Here is a 20649-nt window from a genome sequence, read left to right as displayed (position 1 = left end):
TTTTCAAACCGAATGTGGAAATTCCTGCAATTTTAACCTCGGTTCTTTTATTCACTGCTGTTTTAATTTCTAGCCTGTTCAACTAAGAATTTCTAGTTAGCTAAGATCCTTCAAAAAGGGACTGAAAGCAACCAAGCTGAGTCTGGCTCTCCCAGAGCCCAACGAATCAATTTTTCCAATCTGCCTTTCCCCCCCCCCACCAACCACCCTCTAATCCTGTTGAGCCATTTTTAACTTGCTTTGAGGCAAGTGAAGGAAAAGCCACTGGTGCCTTAAGGTTCTTGCCTGACCTTGGATAGCAAGTGATAAAGGCTTTGATTTCAAAAATTACAGTGGGAGCCCATCATTAGTCCATAATATGGATCAAGGAAAAACAAACAGACGCGAAGGCCAGCTGTCATTAAGGTGAAGGGCTGCATGTTTTTGTGTTTGAGGGGAGGGGAGAGATAAACTGAGATTTTTAAAACGAAGCTTTGGGGTGGGGAGGGGGAAGCACCAAGCAAGAAAAAGACAGATAGAAACAGACTGGTTGCCTACCCTTGTACACTGCTTGCATATTTGTAAATAAATCAAATATTTTAAAAATGCCATGAGTCTCCTGTAATCTGTCATCCAAAGCAAACCAGACCAAGTTAGCACTGCTGTTGGGACTTGGAGAAGAGTGAAGAAACAACAATACACTAGAGATTTTTTTACAGAACTGGGAATCTGGAGAATCAGAGTTCTATACAGAGCTCTGCTCATGCAACAGGACTCATTTCCTCTCTTCCTCCTACACCTCCCTACAAAAATGTGCAGGGTCCTCCAATCCTCCATGGCTGATCCTGAGGGTGTGGAAGGAGCCAGAGCGGACAGGAGAGGAAGAGAAAGTACCATGGCATCATTGGCATGCATGGAAGTCTATTGCACTAGTGAAGATGCAGTACCAAAGATGCTGTAGCCTTAGCTTGGAACTACAGTCACAACTCATTCAAAGTTGAGGCCCAATCAGTCCTAGCTATTAAATTAAGCATGTGCGCTAACCCCTTCCAATGAAATGAGAGGCATTTACACATGCCTCATTTTGGTGGGGTTGTGCTGTATGTTTTGTGTCTTTATTTCGGGGTTGGAGAATCTGTGGTTCTCCAAATGATGTTGGACTACAATTCCCAACATCCTTGGCTATGGGCTAGGCTGATTGGGACTGATTAGGACCCCTGCTTTATTTCAATGCAACCTTTTTTATTCTCACCTCCTCCTAGTCTTTACCTTCGTAAAGTTCTTGCTTGTTTTACATGAAGTTACCATCTTGTAAAACCAAACATGTTCAATCAAGAGGAAAGAAAATTACAACATGTGCAAGTTATATTGGCATTTTTTCAAATATCTTTAGCAAATAATGCTTCTCTCTAATCCACTGTAAACAAGACACAAAGCAATGGACCTTAACTAAAGGAAACACAAGTGAAACATTAGTGCAGCCTTCTTCAATACGGCCTGCTGCAGCTGTTGGACTACAACTCCTATCAACATGGTTGGAGAAGACCATGGAGTTGTAGACCACTAACATTTGAATGTCACCCACCTGAGGTAGCTTGCATTAGAGAAAGGCCTCTGGGGCAGAAGGTAGATTTTTCAGACTGAAGATACCATGATGGAGGCATGCTTGCTGTCTTGCTGCCCACTCATCCCAGTATCGTCACAGGTTTTAAGGTATGTGGTTCAAAAACCTGAAATGCTTGTTTGACCAGAAATGAACGCATGACTAAAGAAATGTGTGGGTCTGGGAAACCACTTGTCTGTTCATATCAGTTTCAATTTAAAAAGCAAACACACATAACTATTGTCTGTCTATCCTTGACGTGAAGGATATCTGTGTCTAGGAACCTAGATATTCACAAAAACATCCAAAAGTGGAGGCGGCATGATCTGGAAGGGAGACAATTTCATAATCCTTCTCCCACCCACTACTTCTCCCTTGTGTTCCATTCCCTCATCACCCATTTTCCCTCCAGCTAGGGTTTCCAGTTGTGTTTCCATGGGGAGGGAGCTAAACATCTTTCCTCTACTACGTTTGGCAGAAACCCAAGTTCCAGGTCCTAAATCTCCATAAACTTCCAATGCAATAGCAGTGGAACTACAGAACAAGCTTTGAAAAGAGGTTTTAGAAATGGGGAACTCATTTTCGGGAGAATTTCAACCAGGAATTTAGAAGGGGTGCTTTATTTACAGGTTCTCTCCCTCAGGATAACCTGACAGATTCAGAGACTCAATGGATAGCTTTCCAACTCTGCGATGACATGGATATGACTCAAAATGATGCGAGTTTTAAAAATGCAAGCTTACTTTGGATGCAATGGCTGTGCAGAAGCACTGAATCCTAAATCTTTTCCCACAGCCTCAAGGAAGGTTCTCTACTGGTTTGGGGGGGGGGGACCAAGGATGGCCTAGAGAGTGCCCTTCACATCTTCTTTCAGCCCTGAGACAACTTGATCCTGCCATCCAAGGGCTTGAGGAGTTTAAAGGTGTTGGTTTGGAGGCACAGGGGAGCTAGTGAGATGCAAACAGACCTTAAGTAGGGGATGGAGAAGAAACTCATCTTTGTTTGCATTTTAATACAAACTACCTAATTTGCACTTTTGAAACAAATATGCAAACTGGAACATGGCTGTCCTTTGAAATTTGCACTTGTTTGAATTTTGAGATGCAGTTCTCCAACCAGGCTATATGTACAAAACTGCATGTGGTAGGTGGAAGTGTGCAGTAAAAATGCTTATATTAGTAAAAAACCATATACCAAAAAAACCATTTCATTATGGAAAAATTCTAAGGAAAATGTATGTATTAGTCAAAACTACATACCAAAATGTGTGTATTTTGAGAAATTTGCACTAAAATGCTGGTGAATTTTCAAAAGGAGTTATTTTTAAAAATACAAAACAAAACGGCAAATTCCTATGGAAATGTGGATAACTGAATTTAACACTGGAAAAATGAGAAACTTTGAAATCCAAAATTGACAGATTCATCCGTTCTTACTTTAGGCTTGTGGGATCTACTGTTTTTTTGTTTTTGTTTTTAATAGAGCCCTAAAATCCATCAACTAGAGCATGATACAAAAGTCATACACTTACAATTAAAGTACCGGTATTCTGATCCCAGAAATTTCTTTTGAGTACAAAAACTGTATAGAGCTCATATGTTCCGACACATATCCGCTTCTGGTTTCCCCGAGCTTTCTTCATTTTAGCAGTATAATTTTAGGATAGGGAGAGGCATTTTGCTGCTTTTATTAAATAACTGATAGCCAGAAATCCTTAATCTACTGCTAATCACCCAGAGATTAGATCCAGACCTGCTTCTTCCCACTACTCCTCTAGGTCACTGGTACCCATGGGAGTGTCATGTGTATACCTTTATGTTGGCTTAGTTTAGGTATAACTGATGGAGTATTAATGTTAAAGGGAAACCTTTGCCAGAGTAGTAAGTTTGCTACAGATGCTTGGATTAAAAATAAAAAGAGATGGAGGAAGAATTTAAGTGTCTGGGGAAAATCTCCCAGCCCAGGATGGGTAATATAGTCAAGCTAAGGGAGTATGAAACGATGGAGAGAGGGTAATAGAAAATACAACACTGAAAAGCTAGAAGAAGAAAAAGCAACGAAGGCAAGAACGAGGTGGATGTCTTCAGTGCAAAGCAGAAAAGGAAGCCAGTGAAGAAAACTCAAAATATGTGCTCAGGCAATTGACACAAGCAAGCAGACTCAGTCCTCTAATCTTTTCTAAGCTCTAGCTTGCAGTTTTCAAAGCAGGCTAGCTAACCACTCAGCCTTCATTCATTTCAATAGGAATTGCGTGTCTAACACCCTCTGCAAGCTGGAGAATCCCAGCCCACAGCTATGGCTTTCACACTCATTGATGTTCAGCTGTATGTTTCCTTAGCCACCTCTAGCAAGCCTTTCTTCGCCATCTTCTGCACTGATCTAATAAGCATGTGATTCTGTATGAACTTACTTCATCTCACAAGTTTCAAAGGCAAACGTGCTTCTCCCAAGCCAGAGAGAGACTTCCCACCTCAACCAAACAATCTCCTCCCTTTATTGGTCTCTCTGTATCATTGATTTTGTCCTTGATCCTGATTCCCAAACGTCCCATGTGCTGTAGCCTTCAAATCTATGCAATGCTGCTCTCTTCTGCGGCTGCCAGGATGAGATCCTCCTGCATGCTGGGCATTAATCTTGCATCACAAAGCTAAATGCATAATGCAAATTCTGTTAAAAGTAATAGGACAATCCCAGGTATATGCAAGTATCACAATCAGGAAAAAAGCCAACCAGGCTCAAATTTGTGGGGAGCATATCATGGGAGTTTTGAGAAATATACATATTTAGCACATTCCACATTCCATTTACATGGACCTAGTGCGGCTTTTTTCAACTGTTAATTATTAAAGGCTTTTTTTCCTGAAGTGGTTTTCTAGAAGCATTTACCCGAAATGTGAAAACTCTTATGCCAGAAGCTTCTACCCATCCCAAACTACTTGAGAAGCACAGCCAATCCAGGTTTTGCCAAATAGTTTTTAAGTTCACCACAGGACTAGTGCATGTATCCATAAAATTGTGGGCTGGAAAGTTACTTTTTTTCCAAGAAAATGGAAAAGTAGGATTCCAAGATTACACAGACCATATAAAAATCCCACATGAGCTTTAGGTCTACCTCAACTTAGATGCCCTGTGCTGAGGAAAGGCAGTGTTTAGGTCAGTGTTTCCCAAACTTGGGTTTTTGAACTACAATTCCCATCATCCTTGATCACTGGTCTTGCTAGCTAGGGATGGTGGGAGTTGCAGACCAAAAACAGGTTGGGAGCCAAGTTTGGGAAACACTGATTTAGGTGAAATTCCATCATCTTCTCTTTTTTTTCTTCTCTTTTTTTGTTGCTGAGTAGGGTGGTCAGAGCCTGATCAAACTGCAGGAGACAGTGGAAGACAGAAGTGCCTGGCGTGCTCTGGTCCATGGGGTCACGAAGAGTTGGACATGACTAAACGACTAAACAACAGGGTGTCAGAGGACCAGGAGTCCTCTGTTCATCAGGTGATGGAGATGAGGACTGTGAACCTGAAGGGGAAGGCACAGAGGGTGAGCTGCACCTGCTCCTAATCCTAGTCCTATCTAAGGGCTCAGTTTCAGCTTGCTCCTTGCTGGAGCAACCTCAGAGCCCTCTGTCCCCCAGAGCACTCCCCGTGCCTTGCATCCAGTCTTAAACCTGCCTTACCTTTTCTTACGCCCCACCTGAGCTTTGCCTCCCCCCCCCCACAGGATTTAGACAGGTTCAGTCTCATGTTCAGGGCTTCCCAACTTACGGAGTAAAACTTAACAAAAAGGCCACGGAGGAAAGCTAAGTTGAAAGGGCAGGAACATATTGGTTTTCCAGGGCCATATTGACATAAAACTAGAATTGTGTCACAGAAAAAGCAGGGCACTGGGGAAAGCCGATCAAAGTTAGAACTTTGCACCTGCTGGGGAAATGCCAGAGAGAGACAAAAGCTCAGCTTGACCTGCAAGAGCTGGCAATGATCTCAATCTGCTTACTCAAGGGCCTGTCTCTGCATGCCTTTGTAACTGTGTAAAGGTAAAGGTAAAGGGACCCCTGACCATTAGGTCCAGTCGTGACCGACTCTGGGGTTGTGGCGCTCATCTCACTTTATTGGCCAGGGAGCCGGCATACAGCTTCTGGGTCATGTGGCCAGCATGACTAAGCCGCTTCTGGCAAACCAGAGCAGTGCACGGAAACGCTGTTTACCTTCCCACCGGAGCAGTACCTATTTATCTACTTGCACTTTGATGTGCTTTCGAACTGCTAGGTTGGCAGGAGCAGGGACTGAGCAACGGGAGCTCACCCCGTCACGAGGATTCGAACTGCCGACCTTCTGGTCGGCAAGTCCTAGGCTCTGTGGTTTAACCCACAGCACCACCCACGTCCCACAGACTGTAGGGATGGCTAAAGTGACCTCACATCCATAACCACTTTGGTGCAGAATTGTTTTGCCTGCTCACTTGCTTTCACACACCAAACTACTGGTCCAGCCTCAAGTCAACTGAACCAGGCAGGAAGATGCCACTAAAAGCACAATGAGAGCTGTCAACAACATACACTGTATACTAGTCACTTCAGCAAGCAGCAATAATCCACTGTAGACTCAAATTTCAACCCGAGTGAACTCCATGACAGAGAGGCTACAGACTGGGGGTGACCAACCTGTGGCAGGGGAAGGGTATGTGGCTGTTGTGCCCAGGAGGTCATGAAGTTTGAGTGTGTCCTGGCTATGGCACAGAATCAGGCCAATGCTTAAGCCTGCCTCTCCGATGGCCTTTCGGTTTGACTTGCAGAACGCTTGCCAAAGGAGTGTGGCTGCCGGCTCTGGAGAACTCCAGTTATAAATTGCTAGTGAATTTATATTCAGCAATTGGCCCTTGCCTGATCTGTTTCCCTTGCTTCTTAAATGTTTGACCCACCCCTTAACTGGTTGTGAGAGCTCTCTCCAATTTGCAATTTGGGCATGAATTTATCCAAGTATATCCTAGCAGATATGTTATGTAACAGTTATGGCAGTGTCTCAGATAAAATATTGGAACTCCATTGCACTTGACATTTGTATAAACCCCAAAAGGTCAAGCGGTTGTGTGATCCATGCAAGAATAAGTAGTAAGCAGAGCTATATAAATAGGACGCCTTCTTGTCAAAGCCCAATATTGTGTGTTTAAAATAAAAAGCAAAAGAGCATATTGGGCCACGGGGGAAGATCAAAATCAACAGTAGGGCAATACGTTTTAGGACCATCTAAAGTGTCAGAAATCAGTGACATGTCAGGCAGAATGTTAAACAAAACAGGAGAGCTATTTAGCTGTTCCCCAAACTGCAATGTGCAACAGGAAGGGTTTTTTAGACCGTGTCCAGGACTATTTGGACAAACCTGGAGGACCACAACATGGATGCCTGGGACTGATGTACTGTACATTGCTTTGAGTGCCTTCTGGTGAAAACGAAGACCAAGAAGATACAATAAAGTAAGAACAGTTCCTCTGGCACTTTGGTGACAGTCAACCTGCACTGCAACTCTGAAGAGTGGAATCATCAAGAGGAGCAGCCACCAACAACCAGTCCAACAGACCATTCCCAGTCCCCACTTCTTTCCAAAAGTATCTGTCACCCCCAAAACCTTTCAGCTCTCCTAATATACTTCAGCCCTGTTCCAGTGTGCAGGAGCTGATCCAGGCATAGGCAAACTTGGCCCTCCAGATGTTTTGGGACTACAACTCCCCTCATCCCTGACCACTGGCCCTGTTAGCTAGGGATGGTGGGAGTTGTAGTCCCAAAACATCTGGAGGGCCGAGTTGGCCTATGCCTGAGCTAATCCCTGTGAAATCCTCATCCCTACCCACTGAACCCGCTGTCCCAGCACTAAATTTTCTCCGGCAGGACAAATCCTTCTCTAACCTCCTCTGCCTCCTTGACTTTACAATCCCATTGTCAGACTATTAGCATTTCTGAGCTAATCTCCTGTTATTATCAAAGCCCATGAGCCATCTGTACCTGAGGGGGGCCAGGCCTCCAGCTCTTGCAGTTCCAAGTTCTATGGCAGCAGTTTCTAACATTATCTCCTCAGCCCTCCACATTTTAATGCTAGCATTGTTTATTTCTCTGAGGGCTAAAGGCTTTGCTTTTGTGTTTCGGGAGGGAAGGTGCAAAGCAAAATTTCCAGACTGTCAAATTCTTACCAGGTGCCAGGTTCCATTTCATGGGTGCATGGGATGCCTAGCACTTCTAAGGAGTTCATTGTTCATCTTAACACCCAGTGCTAAACTGTCTGCAAGTAGGAAAGCCATCACCTTATAACCTTAAAGAGAGTTGCACCACTTCAAATATTCTCCTGCTCTCCCGGTCCTCTCCCACTGAGAATGCTAAACTGAAAGGGCTGGAGGTGTGGCCCCAAGGGCAGGAGAATCTGCTGTGCAGGTACAGCCCTAGAGAATTTCTACCATTGTGAAAATAAAATGAAAAAATCCCAGGTCACACATTGCCAATCCTTAGCCAAAAGCCTGTTTGATTCTCCTTCCACGCTAGACTACCCTTGACTTCACCATCTCACACCCCCAGGGTGCCGAGCTATAGAGAACTGCTTTCCCGTGAGCCACAGTCAAAATTCCTCCCTGGCTCTTTTGTTACATCCTGTTCTTCTGAGTTATATATATATATATACCACTGAGCACCACCTGAAATAATTCTCCCTCCTTAGTGTTTTACACCTTTCAAATACTAGTAGGCCGTTATCATGTCATCGTTTAGCCAAGCTATACATATTTAGCTCTTTTAATCTTCCCTCATAAATCAATCTCTGCAGCCCCTTAATCATTCCTGTTGCTCTTCTCTGAATTCCTTCCAATTTGTCAACATCTCTGCGCTTGCAGGGCGCCCAGAGTCGAATACAATTTTCTGAGCCTAGTCTCACCAGAACAGTATACAGAGGAACTATTACCTCCAGGCACCAGACAGAATGTCTCTGGATATTGTCATACAGAGACACCTCATTACATACATTTGACACTGGGGAATAGAACTGAAGAGTGCTTCCCCTCCCCTCGTCTTCAAGCAGAGGCCCTTATCCTAGGAGCGACAGTATCTCTCCTGCTGTCTCTGACAGGAAAGGCAGGTGTCAGACAGAGACAAGGCTAACCTAGACCAATAATGGGCTACATAATCCAGGTGTGCAACATGCAAAGACAAAAATACACTGTCTAAAACAGAATTAAGAATTACTTAGCATTATTCAGGCATTCAAACACCACATGTGGGGAGGAGGAATACTTTGGAGTTGTGTTGCCCCCTCCATGTGAGATGCCCCAGCCTTCTGAAACTCAGCATGTACAGTGTGATGGTGCTGCACGACAACAAAAAAGCACAGTTTCATTAATTGCAGCCATAATTAATGAGGCTAGTGGGTGGATTTGCCTCAGTGAAACACCAAAGGCATTAGGCAATTTGTCTAAGGAGGTAGAAACGACATGTACAGATTCCTGGGTCCGTGGAAATATCTGCTTTGTTATGTCTGCGCACATAAGGAACTATGAAAGGGCCCCTTATTATAGCCATGGTAAGAAAGGCCATGACTCGTCCTCCACACAAGCTGCCACCAACACAGGCACAATCAGATCAATAATGAGTTCAGGTTTTCAATACGTTCTTCAGTCATATTTTCCTATATGAAACATCACAATTTAAAATGCACACACAGGGCCACCCCAAGACATTTTGTTGCCTGAGGAGAAGGACAAGATGGTGCCGGCCCACATTCCACATACAGGAGACAACTGGACTGTGGGAACTGAATCTTACTTCAACCAACTGCACCTGAGCTAGCTAGGAGGCCCAGGGCAAGCCATGTGGCATACACAGCTGTCTCCTCCAACAAAGGGGAACAACTGAGATGGGGTTCAGAAGGAATAGCTGCTGCCACTGTGCCCCAACATCTGCTGCCTGCAGTGGCTGCTTCACTCTGCCTATCGACAGAGCAGGCCTAGCACCCACAGTGCAATATCAAACTGGAGTTAGCATCTGATTTCAGAGATCTGGTGTCTACTGCTGAGATGCTATGGACAGCCTGCCTAGTCACCTGTGGCCTGCAGAAACATGTCTACAAATTACCTTACAAGTCTCCATAACTTTTTATTTGGAAAAGTAAATGTTCAAGATGAACCTTGAAATAGGGAATGAAAGAAATGCAACCCAACAGACATGACAAAACAGAACAATATCATAATTAACTTATAATTTAAATCTTCAGGTTCATCCTGTGCTGACCTAGCCATGAACCCCATAAACCAACCCAAAACAGTCTGTCTTACAGTGCTTTCAAAAGATGCTCAGGCTTTGGTGACTCTGCTGTGGGACCCGGTGTCATAATGGGACATCGACTGTCTGAGAAGCCTCTCTTTGTGCCCTTATCTAAATCAGATGCATAGACGGTTTTAAGATAAGAACTTAAGATGCACCCTGCTGAATCAGACCAGAAGCCCATCTTGCTCTCACAGTGGCCAACCAGATTAACAAGGTGATGGATCTTAATAGAGCACAAAGCAGAAGGTGATCTCTAAAACATATGCTGGGTATAAGACTACATTTCTATATTACATGGAAAAGCAAGAATAATGTTTCCATGCCATTCCAGGTGATCTCTATGTCATCCACCCACATGGTCTAATGTGGCTATTTGGTGTCCTGTCATTGCCCAATGGAAGCAGCCACTGAAATAGAGGTGGCAAGAACGATGGCATCCAAATTACATGCCAACAGGACCCAAGATGCTTAGCAAATGATGGGTTAAAGTCAGTGCATTTCTCAATATGTACCTGGAAAAGAACAGGCAGCCAATGCAAACTGGGAGCATGACTGCTAACAGGAACACGTTGCTGGGAGCAGTTTCCTTGTGGGTTTGCCTTACTCCGTATGTGTCCATTCAACTGCTTCAATCCGCAGAACTGGTACTGTTACATGTGCCACATAATACTTGTTCCACAGTTATAAGAACATGGAATCTTTAAAAAAGTACCTCTTCTTGAGATCATAGGCTTGGAGAGCCTCTACCAATCAGGAAGGCTAGATAGACCTACTCTCTAATCCATGAGTATGGGTTGTACCCAATTCTAGCCATACTCAGAGCATGCCCACTGAAATTAATTTGAGTTCATTCATTTCCATGTCAAACATGGTTTGATAGAACCCTTATAAGCTCAACAGTTCCCTCTCCTGAGCAGCAGCCTTCTGTGAATCATGGAATTTTGTCAACATGCAAATTTTACAGTGTCCTGACATCACCATCAGAAAATTCGCTTCTCGATATTCTCTCCCTAGATACTCAAGTGGCCCTCATTTGTATAATGCATTCTGCACAGCAAAAACATTAAGGCCTCTTTGCTTAGGGAAGATCCCTGTGAAGGAGCCAAATTATTATTCCCATTTTTACAGGCAGAAATGGAGACATGGCAACCTGGCAGAGAAACAGCTTGTACTCCGGCCACACAAAGAGCGCAGGAAGCAGAAACAGGAATTCGTAACAGGTCTCCTGAGCACCTGACTCCAAAGTCTTCATTGAAAACGTTGTGGGTTTAAAAAAAAATTTAAATCTGTAACAGTTTTCATAACAAAACAAATAAAACCACCATGAAATCAAAGCATATACAGTTCCCTGTAGCAACACAGCACAGCAACAATAAATTAGTGCTTTGGCCTCCAAATTCCCTGGGAAGTTTTTCAGGGGTCCAGACAGAAGTGCACTATTATGACCCTGAGGCTCCACAAAGAGTCCGCATGCAAATACTTCACTGGAAAGCAGATTCCTTGGGGTCCACCAAAATTTGGCTGGGCTTGATAGCCGATCATTGCTTCTAAAAGCCACAAGGGCTAGGCTTTCAGGCTTCTTTCTTCACAGTGGCAAAGTAAGGGCAACCTATTGAACTGCCTGGTGAAGGGGAGAGGTTTACAAGAAGTTGCAAGCGGGCGTTGCCTTCCTTCTAGTGCTCCAAATGTAAAGGCTACAGAGTGATCTTGGCCTCCGGGCATTTCCTGAAAGCCTTCTTACTAGCTACTGCTAATATATATTGCTATAAGCAGACATTTTACTCTAAATATACAGAACGTACATCTACTATGAATGTACAAATCTCATTGTGTTTACTAAATAGAAAAAAGTATTTTTAAAAAAAGCAAAAGAGAGAAAAAAGAAAGATTTGTATTTCTTCCCACACCCGATTCATGAAATACTCTGATATTTTATGTTAGCTCCTATTTTTAGAATGCTGCCAGAGGCACATTTGTGTTAAAATTGGTAGAAGTCATAAGGTGGGGCAAGAAGATTCCATGATGATTCTGCCAACCTTCTCCCCTAATTCAAGGAGGGCTCCTTTCCAACCTTGACCAGTGATGTTGCTTCCCTCCCAACACAAGGCACCATTTTGAAAAGACACTCACTGTCTCTCTGCATAACTGGTAGGATTAGTTAGTCCTGCAACAAAGAATACTGAAAGTGTTCCCTACTAGCCAAAATTAAAATCCTGGTCCAATCAGTGATCTGGCAACTGCTTTTATGAAATCTTTTGCATTCCAAATTCTGCAAGAAAGAAGAAAGTTTATATTAACCATAAAGGCACCTACATTCAACTGGGATATAGCACACCGTGGCAAATGTCTCTTTGGTGGCATTTCCAATGATGGACCAATTCTGTGCATACTGGTAGATCCTCACGATGACCTAAGCACAGGAAAATGCAATTGGGAGGCTGTACAGACTTTGACTGCAGCAGCTACAGGTTGAGAAGCAGGCTGAGACCCTACCTGCCCACAGACTGTCTCGCCAGAGTGGTGCATGCTCTAGTTATCTCCTGCTTGGAGTACTGCAATGCACTCTACATGGGGCTACCTTTGAAGGTAACCCAGAAACTACAACTAATACAGAATGCGGCAGCTAGACTGGTGACTGGGAACAGCTGCCAAGACCATATAACAACAGTCCTGAAAGATCTTCATTGGCTCCTAGTATGTTTCCAAGCACAATTCAAAGGGTTAGTGCTGAGCTTTAAAGCCCTAAACGTTCTCGGCCCATTATACCTGAAGGAGTGTCTCCACCCCCATCATTCTGCCCGGACACTGAGGTCCAGCGCTGAGGGCCTTCTGGTGGTTCCCTAGCTGCGAGAAGCCAAGTTATAGGGAACCAGGCAGAGGGTCTTCTCAGTAGTGGCGCCCACCCTGTGGAATGTCCTCCCATCAGACGTCATGGAAATTAACAACTGCCTGACTTTTAGAAAACATCTGAAGGCATCCCTGTTTAGGGAAGTTTTTAATGTTTGATTCTATTTTTAATATTTTGTTGGGAGCTGCCCAGAGTGGCTGGGGAAACCCAGCCAGATGGTTGGGGTATAAATATATTTATTATTATTATTATTATTATTATTATTATTATGAGACAGCCATAAGAACAAGGCCTCCAAAAATCATCAGCCATCACCGTCCATGTCAATGCTTCAACACTTTTTCTTTTAGAAACAGGAACAAACAATCCAGAGAAAACTCTATCACCAGCTTAGTTCCTCCACTGAAAGAAACAAAGGACAAAGTTGTTCCCTGAAGCTTAACCACCTACCTATTTAGATTCTCATTTATTTGTGGAGGATTTTTAATGTGCAAACTGCTCCAAGCTTTGCCTTGTCTGTCTGCACACTAACCAAGGAGGAGAGATTATGCTTGTCTTAATGACAGATGGAACTCATGGCTGAAAGTTAGTGAATTGTCCAGAGACATAGTATAGATAGAGGGAAGGGTTTTGAATGCTGGTTTCCCAAATCTAGGGGAAGGAGATTAATTCTTCCCACAAAAGACAGGTTTGTTCACATAGCCGTCTTTTCCATAACTAGGGAAAGAAGATGTGTTCACAACAGATATATACAACAATATTCATAATAATAATCAAAATAAAACCACAGAACCACTCACTTCAATTACATTATTATTGTATCTTTGTTATGATTACTGAACATACACCACCCTGAAATGCAGAAGGATGAGGGGCAATGGGATATTGTTTTAAATAAATCAATACTCCATCCCGCACAATGAATTATTGCTGCTCAAGAACAACTGTGGTGGGGTTGGGGTTTTTTTGTGTGTGTGTGTTTTAGATTTAAGAAATATGGTTTATTCACCCACTGTATTTACACCTTCAGTCTGCATGGAGGGAGTACAGATCTTACAGCATGGTCATTTCAAGAGGGGCATGTCTCCCACAGTAGTGCAGCCAGCCTGCCCAAGATGGATCCCAGTCTTTCTTCTTCCCAGAACACACTGCTTAAAACTCTATTTTCCTGTCGCCTCACACCCAGTTACCCTGGCAACCTTCTAACTCCCCAGTCTCTGTTCATACCTCAGGGCAAACAACTGTGTTGAAGGGAGAACACCCCGGAGTCTGCCAACAGCCCCAAAATTCAGGGCCAGTAGAAAGCTGTCTTTCCGGAAGCTCATCGTGGCAAGGGGGGTACTAATCTGGTCGCTTCCATCAGCCATTGAAGAAGCAGCTGCCCCAATCCTTGCCTTCCTCATCCCTCCTCATCCCTTTTTCCTTTTGCACTATGCTTATTCGATTGCATGTGTGCAGACAAGGGCTGCCTTATATTTTGATATATGGTAGTGCTTGGAGAACTGTACATGTTTCTCAAGCATTCCTTAATAATAAATACTAGAGCAACCAACAATGCTATAACAGCAGCAATAAATAGCAACTCACAGTTCATCCATATGAGCAAAAAATATCATTTATCCAACAGAAGAATCACCACTAACTCCTCCAACATATTATGCATCATTGCATTAGTATCCTACTTAGTGCTAAGGTTTCACTGACAAACGCGAACTCCAAGAAAGCCAAGACTTTCTGGTGATGTGACCTTTCTGGCTGAGAAACACCTTACTCAAGAAGAATGTACGTTTTATCTATTCCACTTCCATTTGTATTCAAATAACACCTGCTGATATGTAGCACATGATTTCTATCCATCCTCTGGCAACGTTCACATTTATGCACCACAAGACTCAATGGGTTTCTTTTCCCCAAATGCACAGGGATTTTCAGTTAAACTGTCCTTCAGATGGTTATCAGGGGTTCTGCAACAAAGAGATCCATTATGGCAGGTGAGCATCCCTGAAAGACATTCTAGGTCTTCCTTCCAGGGCATTAACGTAAGGAGATAAGAAGAGCCTTGCTGAATCAAGCCAGTGGTCCATCTAGTCTAGCATCCTATTCTCACAGTGGCCAACTAGATGCCTATGGGAAGCCCACAAGCACAACCTGAACACAACCCTCTCAGCTCCTGTGGTTCCCAACAACTACTATTCAGAAGCATACTAGGTCAAACTGCCCCAGGTAACATGGGGCAACAATTAGGCCCCCAAATAGCCGGACCACATCAGGTTTGAGGTACCATCAGCAAAGTGTCCTCTGGTGCAGCAACAGTGTTCTGACAGAGGAACCACTCTATATATCCCACAACACCCCCAAAATACTAAGCACCACTCTGAGGATTGTGTGAAATTAAAATGGTAGTTCCCAGAACCCCAGAGGGAGCAGCCATTTTAATTTCCCACAATGCCCTGGGCTGCTGTTACATGCTGAGAGCTGCTCAGGGGTGCTGTTTGCTGACACCAGGCCTGCCCCCATATGAATGCAAGAAGATGATTTCCTCTAGAAGAAGATCCAAAGTCCTCTGCAACATGCAGGAGTTCTACAGCAGGCAAGCTGATGTGATGAGGGGGGAAGAGGTTCCTTGAAGGCAAAAGTCTGAAAACCGCCATCAATTCCATGGGGCTTTCAAGTATGAATGGCAAACAAGAGCTAAAGTGAAGTGAAGAACCCAACTACAAATCCTTGCTCTGCTGTGAAGCTTGCTGGATAGCCATGAGTGAGACACTCAAAGGCTGGCTGTGGTCCCCAGAAGAAAGGCAGGGCAAAAACCTCAAATGTTAACACAAGCTACCTTGGGTTAACATGCAAATGCTTGCCAAGGTACCTAAATGCTTCTACCATTGCAATGCAACTATTATTGCAATGAGAAACACATAACTCTGGATTTGTCAGCTACCATGACCTGGAACATGAATTATGGTGCTGGAGGAGACTCTTGAGAGTCCCATGGACTGCAAGAAGATCAAACCTCTCCATTCTGAAGGAAATCAGCCCTGAGTGCTCACTGGAAGGACAAATCGTGAGACTGAGGCTCCAGTACTTTGGCCACCTCATGAGAAGAGAAGACTCCCTGGAAAAGACCCTGATGTTGGGAAAGATGGAGGGCACAAGGAGAAGGGGACGACAGAGGACGAGATGGTTGGATAGTGTTTTCGAGGTTACCAGCATGAGTTTAACCAAACTGCTGGAGGCAGTGGAGGACAGAGGTGCCTGGCGTTCTCTGGTCCATGGGGTCACGAAGAGTCGGACACGACTAAATGACTAAACAACAACAACAACATGACCTGGAACATAGGAAGGTGCCTTACACCAGCTCACGCTGTTCTCCATCTAGCCAGTATTGGCAACTCTGACTGGCAGTGACGTTCCAGGGTCTCAGACAGAGGTCTTTCCCAACAACCTGCTGGCTGGTTCTCAGAACTGAAGATGCCACGGACTGAGCCAGGGGCAAATGGCACCACCTTTCCTGGTACAGTTGCTGCCTTTAGTTTCCAAGCTCTCCACAAGCTAGCAAATTCTTTCCCAAAGTGTGGCTCTCTTTTGCAAAGGAGTAGTGGAGCTACTAGTGATGATGACTCTGCTTCTTCTGGAGTCAGAGGTAGCCTGCCTCTGAATACCAGCTACCAACAGGGGTGCACTTAGAAGTCAGCCAGGTTGGCTTCCACCAAGAGTGCAGGCTCAGGAGCTACAAAAACTGCACCTCTCCACACTGATGCATCTCCTTGCCAAGGGTGTAAGGAAGCCTAGGTACATCTCTGACTACCAAAGAAGAGAGTAGGAAAGAGAACTATTGCCTACCTATCCTGTCTGGGCTTCTTCTAGGCACCTGGTTGGCCATTGTTGTAAACAGAGATGCTGAGGCAGATTAGCCTTTGCTGTGATCTAGCAGGGTTCTTATGTTCTTATGAAATAGCCGCATATAATTTCCATAGTAAATCTACCCTGGCGTAGCCCCTAGAAGGTTCTGACAGGTCTCAGCATGCAACTCTGCAACTCTTCGGTGGTTTTATTACAGTTGCCACCACCAAGTTCTGTCTGTTTTTATTATTTATTCACCTGTATCTTAAGAACTCCTTCTCCATTTTAATCAATACTGTAAGAGGTGATTATTGCTCTCGTTTTACAGTAGGGGATCAGAAGCTGAGAGGGCAATATCTTCTGTTTCCCAACACGACCATGGCAGAACTGATGATTGAGTCCAGATCTTCTAGACCCCTAACATTCGCTCCAGCAGACAGTGACTCTAAATTTGCTAAATACATTCTGATGCAGCCAACTCTGAGGCACCTATTAATTTTTTCCCAGGCTACTTTCACTCAGGCTGCAATCTTATGTGAAAGCAAATCCTGAAGGGTGACTTACTTCCAAAGAAACATGTTTGGAATTGTGATGAATGTAGCACAGCTATCAATTGAAAAGTTGTTTTAATGAATGTTCAAATGTTGGTGAATATTAGCATTCACATGTGTATGCTGACAATCCCACATTAACTTTGTGAATTCCTCAAAATAAATGTATGTATTTACACTACTTGTCAGACAGACACAAGTGGTTGCTGGCATTCATATCCAGGCGACAGTCAACATTCACCCGCAAATCCCAAAATGTTTTGACTTTGGGGGGGAAATATTTGTCTGGGATCATCAACATTTGCATGCCAATGTTTACCCAGTTTCAGACGTTCTGTTTAGAAAGCCAATCATATTTTTATGGCACAAAACTATGTTGTCCTTAATTGGATCCACCGATTTCTTTGTTAACAAGCTCATGTTATTTAGCTTCAAGTAAAACAGCAGAAGACAGAGTTCTGGAAGAAGGACTATCTCTCAGTGGTAGAGCATCTCCTTTGCATGCAGAAGGTCTGAGGTCCAACCCCCAGTATTTCCAAGTACCGCTAAGAAGGATTTGTGCATGAAATTGTGGCTAGCCACTGCTAGTCAATGTAGACAAGACTGAGCTAGATGGACACAGTATATGGCTTACTATGTTTCCCCCACCCAAAAAAAAAACACCTATACATCAACAGGACACTGTTATTGGACCCCTTCCTTTGACTTTCAGTCCTATGAGATTTCCCATGTTTCTGATGCTGCTGCTCTTAAGCAAGCCAAGACAATGGGGATCGCTGCAGCCTGCTCTTTCTTCCTTGTCTCAGTTCCTATTGTATCTCCATCGCAACCTCTATCTCCTGCAGCTTCATCACCTGGCCTTCCTGCTATATGAACTGCTAGTGGGAAGCATAGAGAGATGGGGGGGCTCCATTTAAATAATGTATGTTCCATGCAAATGAAGCTTTGCTTGAAAATGCTAGCTGTGCTGTTGAGCTGCACTTTTCCTGGACTCACCAGGAGGGGCCGTTCATTGGAGACCTCGACAGTACGAGTGCTGGAATACGGTGCCGCGGTGGGAGCATAATGCTCGGGCAAACAGGGCATCCCAACTCCCATCCACTCCTTTTGTCTTCTGGTGCATATCAAAGTGTTTGGCTAACGTAACCCATTGCAGTTGGGGCTTACCATATCTGGAGCAACGGCTTCTCAGCCCTGCACAGTTATAAACAGATATACATGCCTTCACACACAAAAATCATAGCATGCACTACCATATCTGGCTCTGATCAAATCCTACCTGCCTAATTAAAAAATCTATTGGGTGGAAGAACTGCATTCTCATTCTTCATATAGGAGCCTACGAATGTGACTCTGTTAAAGGATTCCCTTTAACATACACCTGTGCAAATCTACATACGTAGTAGGCACCATTCCTTAACTACCGGAATATTTGACATGCATCCATCTGCCCTGCATATATGCCAAAATCAGCACTTTCACATACATGTATGAAAGCATGCATGGGCATGGGCACACAGAAGTGTACACACAGCAGGTCGTGAGCATATCGGCGGCTGCTGTCTTTTTGATTTACGCTGCTCTCTGGTTCGAAGACTAAGCCTCTGTCTTACTAACTAGCAGCAGTAAGCTTTGCTCTGTACACCCCAGGGTGAGGGTGTGATTCAACTGTCCACCTGCTTCTCCTGATCTAGTTCTTTTCGGGGTTCCCATGCCCCCAAGCAGGATGCTGCTTCAGTATGAAATCCACAGAGCCACCTGTTTCCACCGAACGGAAAGAGAAGACACACAAACAGCACACATGCACGGACAGCCCACTCGCAAGTTGAACATGCGTGCAATGCCCACACAAAGGTTCTCCTCCTGTGCAAATGGACAAATCTTATTCAGCCTACACAGATGCATCAGCCCTAATCTCTTCGATGCAAGGCACACAAGCACAGAGAAAGGAGGAGGGGGAGAGGTTCTTCTGCACCCAGCCAAGCCAATCCACCAGCCCTTTTCCCACAACCAGGAGCAGACTCGCTTCCACCTACATCCCCCAAAACTCAAAACCCACGCACCTCCCTGCCAGTCTCTGCAAAGAGCCCCTGCCAAAAGTTTACTATGATGACAGAGAAGCGAGGGAGAAGGATGCAGGGATGGGATTCTCCTCCTGTTGCCTCCGCCTGGCCGATGCCGCCGCCACCACCATGGTTGCAAATGAAAAAATTGAAACCTACCCCTCCCTCCTGCTGCTAATGCTCTTGCAGGGGCCGGAATAAGATATCCAGCCAAGCACAGCTGCACTCAGCAGGCTTAAGATCTATTCAGAACTGGAAGCTGGGGAAATGGAGGCGGGGGGGGGGGGGAGAGAAACATCCAAGGCAAATTCATCATTCACATCGGTATTTTTTCTCCCAACCCCTGATCTTCCTTCACCTGTAGTCCCCCACCCCCCCACCCCATCCACACTCCTACACACGCACCTCATTTCCCTTCTCCAGTTTAAGCCCTAAAGGATGGAGAGAAGGCAGGGAAAGGGGAGCTAGCTTGGGGGGGGGGGAATGCTTTATTAAAATGCAACACAAAAGCAGCCAGCTAGAATGGAGACCGCGCACACCCCGCATCATTGTGGCTGCCGCTTGGAGAGGGGTGGCCCCCAAAACGCACATACCTGCTCCTTTGCAAGCGATGCTGCTCCAAGTTCAGGGTTTGCATCCCAACGAGAGATCGAGCAGGAGGAGGAGGAGGAGGAGCAGGCAGCTGAGGACCACTCTTCATTCAAATTCCCAGCGATTGCTGATGGGAGGGCTGGAACTGAACGAGAAAGAGAAAGAGAGAAGGAGGGAGAGGGGTGCTCTGGCTGTGTGTGTGTGTATGTGCGCGCGCGCGGGGTGCGTGCGTGTGTGAGAGAGGGGGGGAGAGGGAGGGCGCGTGCCTGGCCCGCACGCCCCTCCTCGGAAGCAGTTCCCGGCTCCGACCACCCTCTCCTCGCCAAAACCCACACCACCAAGAGACGCCGGGAACCGGGAGCGGAGCGCAGCCGGGCAAGGCAGAGCCAGGCGGAGGCTGCCGGGCTTCGCGGCCGTCGCTACCGCAGCCGCATCACTAAGGAGGAGGAAAGGGCAGGCCAGAGGATTGCAACGCCAAGGGATTAATTCCGGCCCCAGCCTCGGCCGTTGTCTTTTCTGTTTCCTTTTTTTTCTGGCCAAGGGGGCTTCGGAGCCGGAACAGAGTCCGGCGAGAAGCTGGTGCTCCCCCCCCCCCCGGAGCTTCCCCTCCACCACCAACCCTCCGCTCTCTCCAGTTGTGGCAGGTGGGCCCCGGGCAGCGCGCAGTCTCTGCCCCCACCCCATCCATGTGCTGGAGGGTCAGACAAGCCCCCCCCCTCCGTTCACATGGACACATCTGATGGGCTGACCCCACCCCGCCAGCAACAGCTGTTGGGAACAGCCTTCCGGGATGCAAGCGCAACAGCTGGTCGCTGTGGCCGGGAAGCACCCGCGCCGAGTGGCAGGCCTCCTGGAAGATCCAGGGCTCCGTGCACAGGTTCAAGCC

At 45.4% G+C, this 20649-nt stretch overlaps 1 protein-coding gene across 3 annotated transcripts in view; it reads right to left on the bottom strand.

The window, feature by feature from the left end:
* The window catches only part of ELFN2 (extracellular leucine rich repeat and fibronectin type III domain containing 2), a 141316-nt gene extending 121344 nt beyond the window's left edge, over positions 1-19972 (bottom strand). The window contains exons 1-2 of one of the 3 annotated variants that reach the window (XM_081928226.1): positions 19766-19972; positions 19332-19431 (exon numbers count right to left, since the gene is read on the bottom strand). The gene's annotated coding sequence lies outside the window, so the exon portion shown is untranslated. Of the gene's footprint in view, positions 1-19172; positions 19242-19331; positions 19432-19765 lie in introns of those variants that run through there. The other 2 variants (XM_081928225.1, XM_081928227.1) reach the window with 2 other exon arrangements.
* Between the last annotated feature and the right edge of the window lie 677 nt (positions 19973-20649).

This window comes from Podarcis melisellensis (assembly GCF_964234715.1).
Source record: "Podarcis melisellensis genome assembly, chromosome: 10".
NCBI classification, from domain to species: Eukaryota; Metazoa; Chordata; class Lepidosauria; order Squamata; family Lacertidae; genus Podarcis; species Podarcis melisellensis.
The sequence above is the reverse complement of the archived record's forward strand: the minus strand, read 5'-3'. Positions and strand labels throughout refer to the sequence as shown.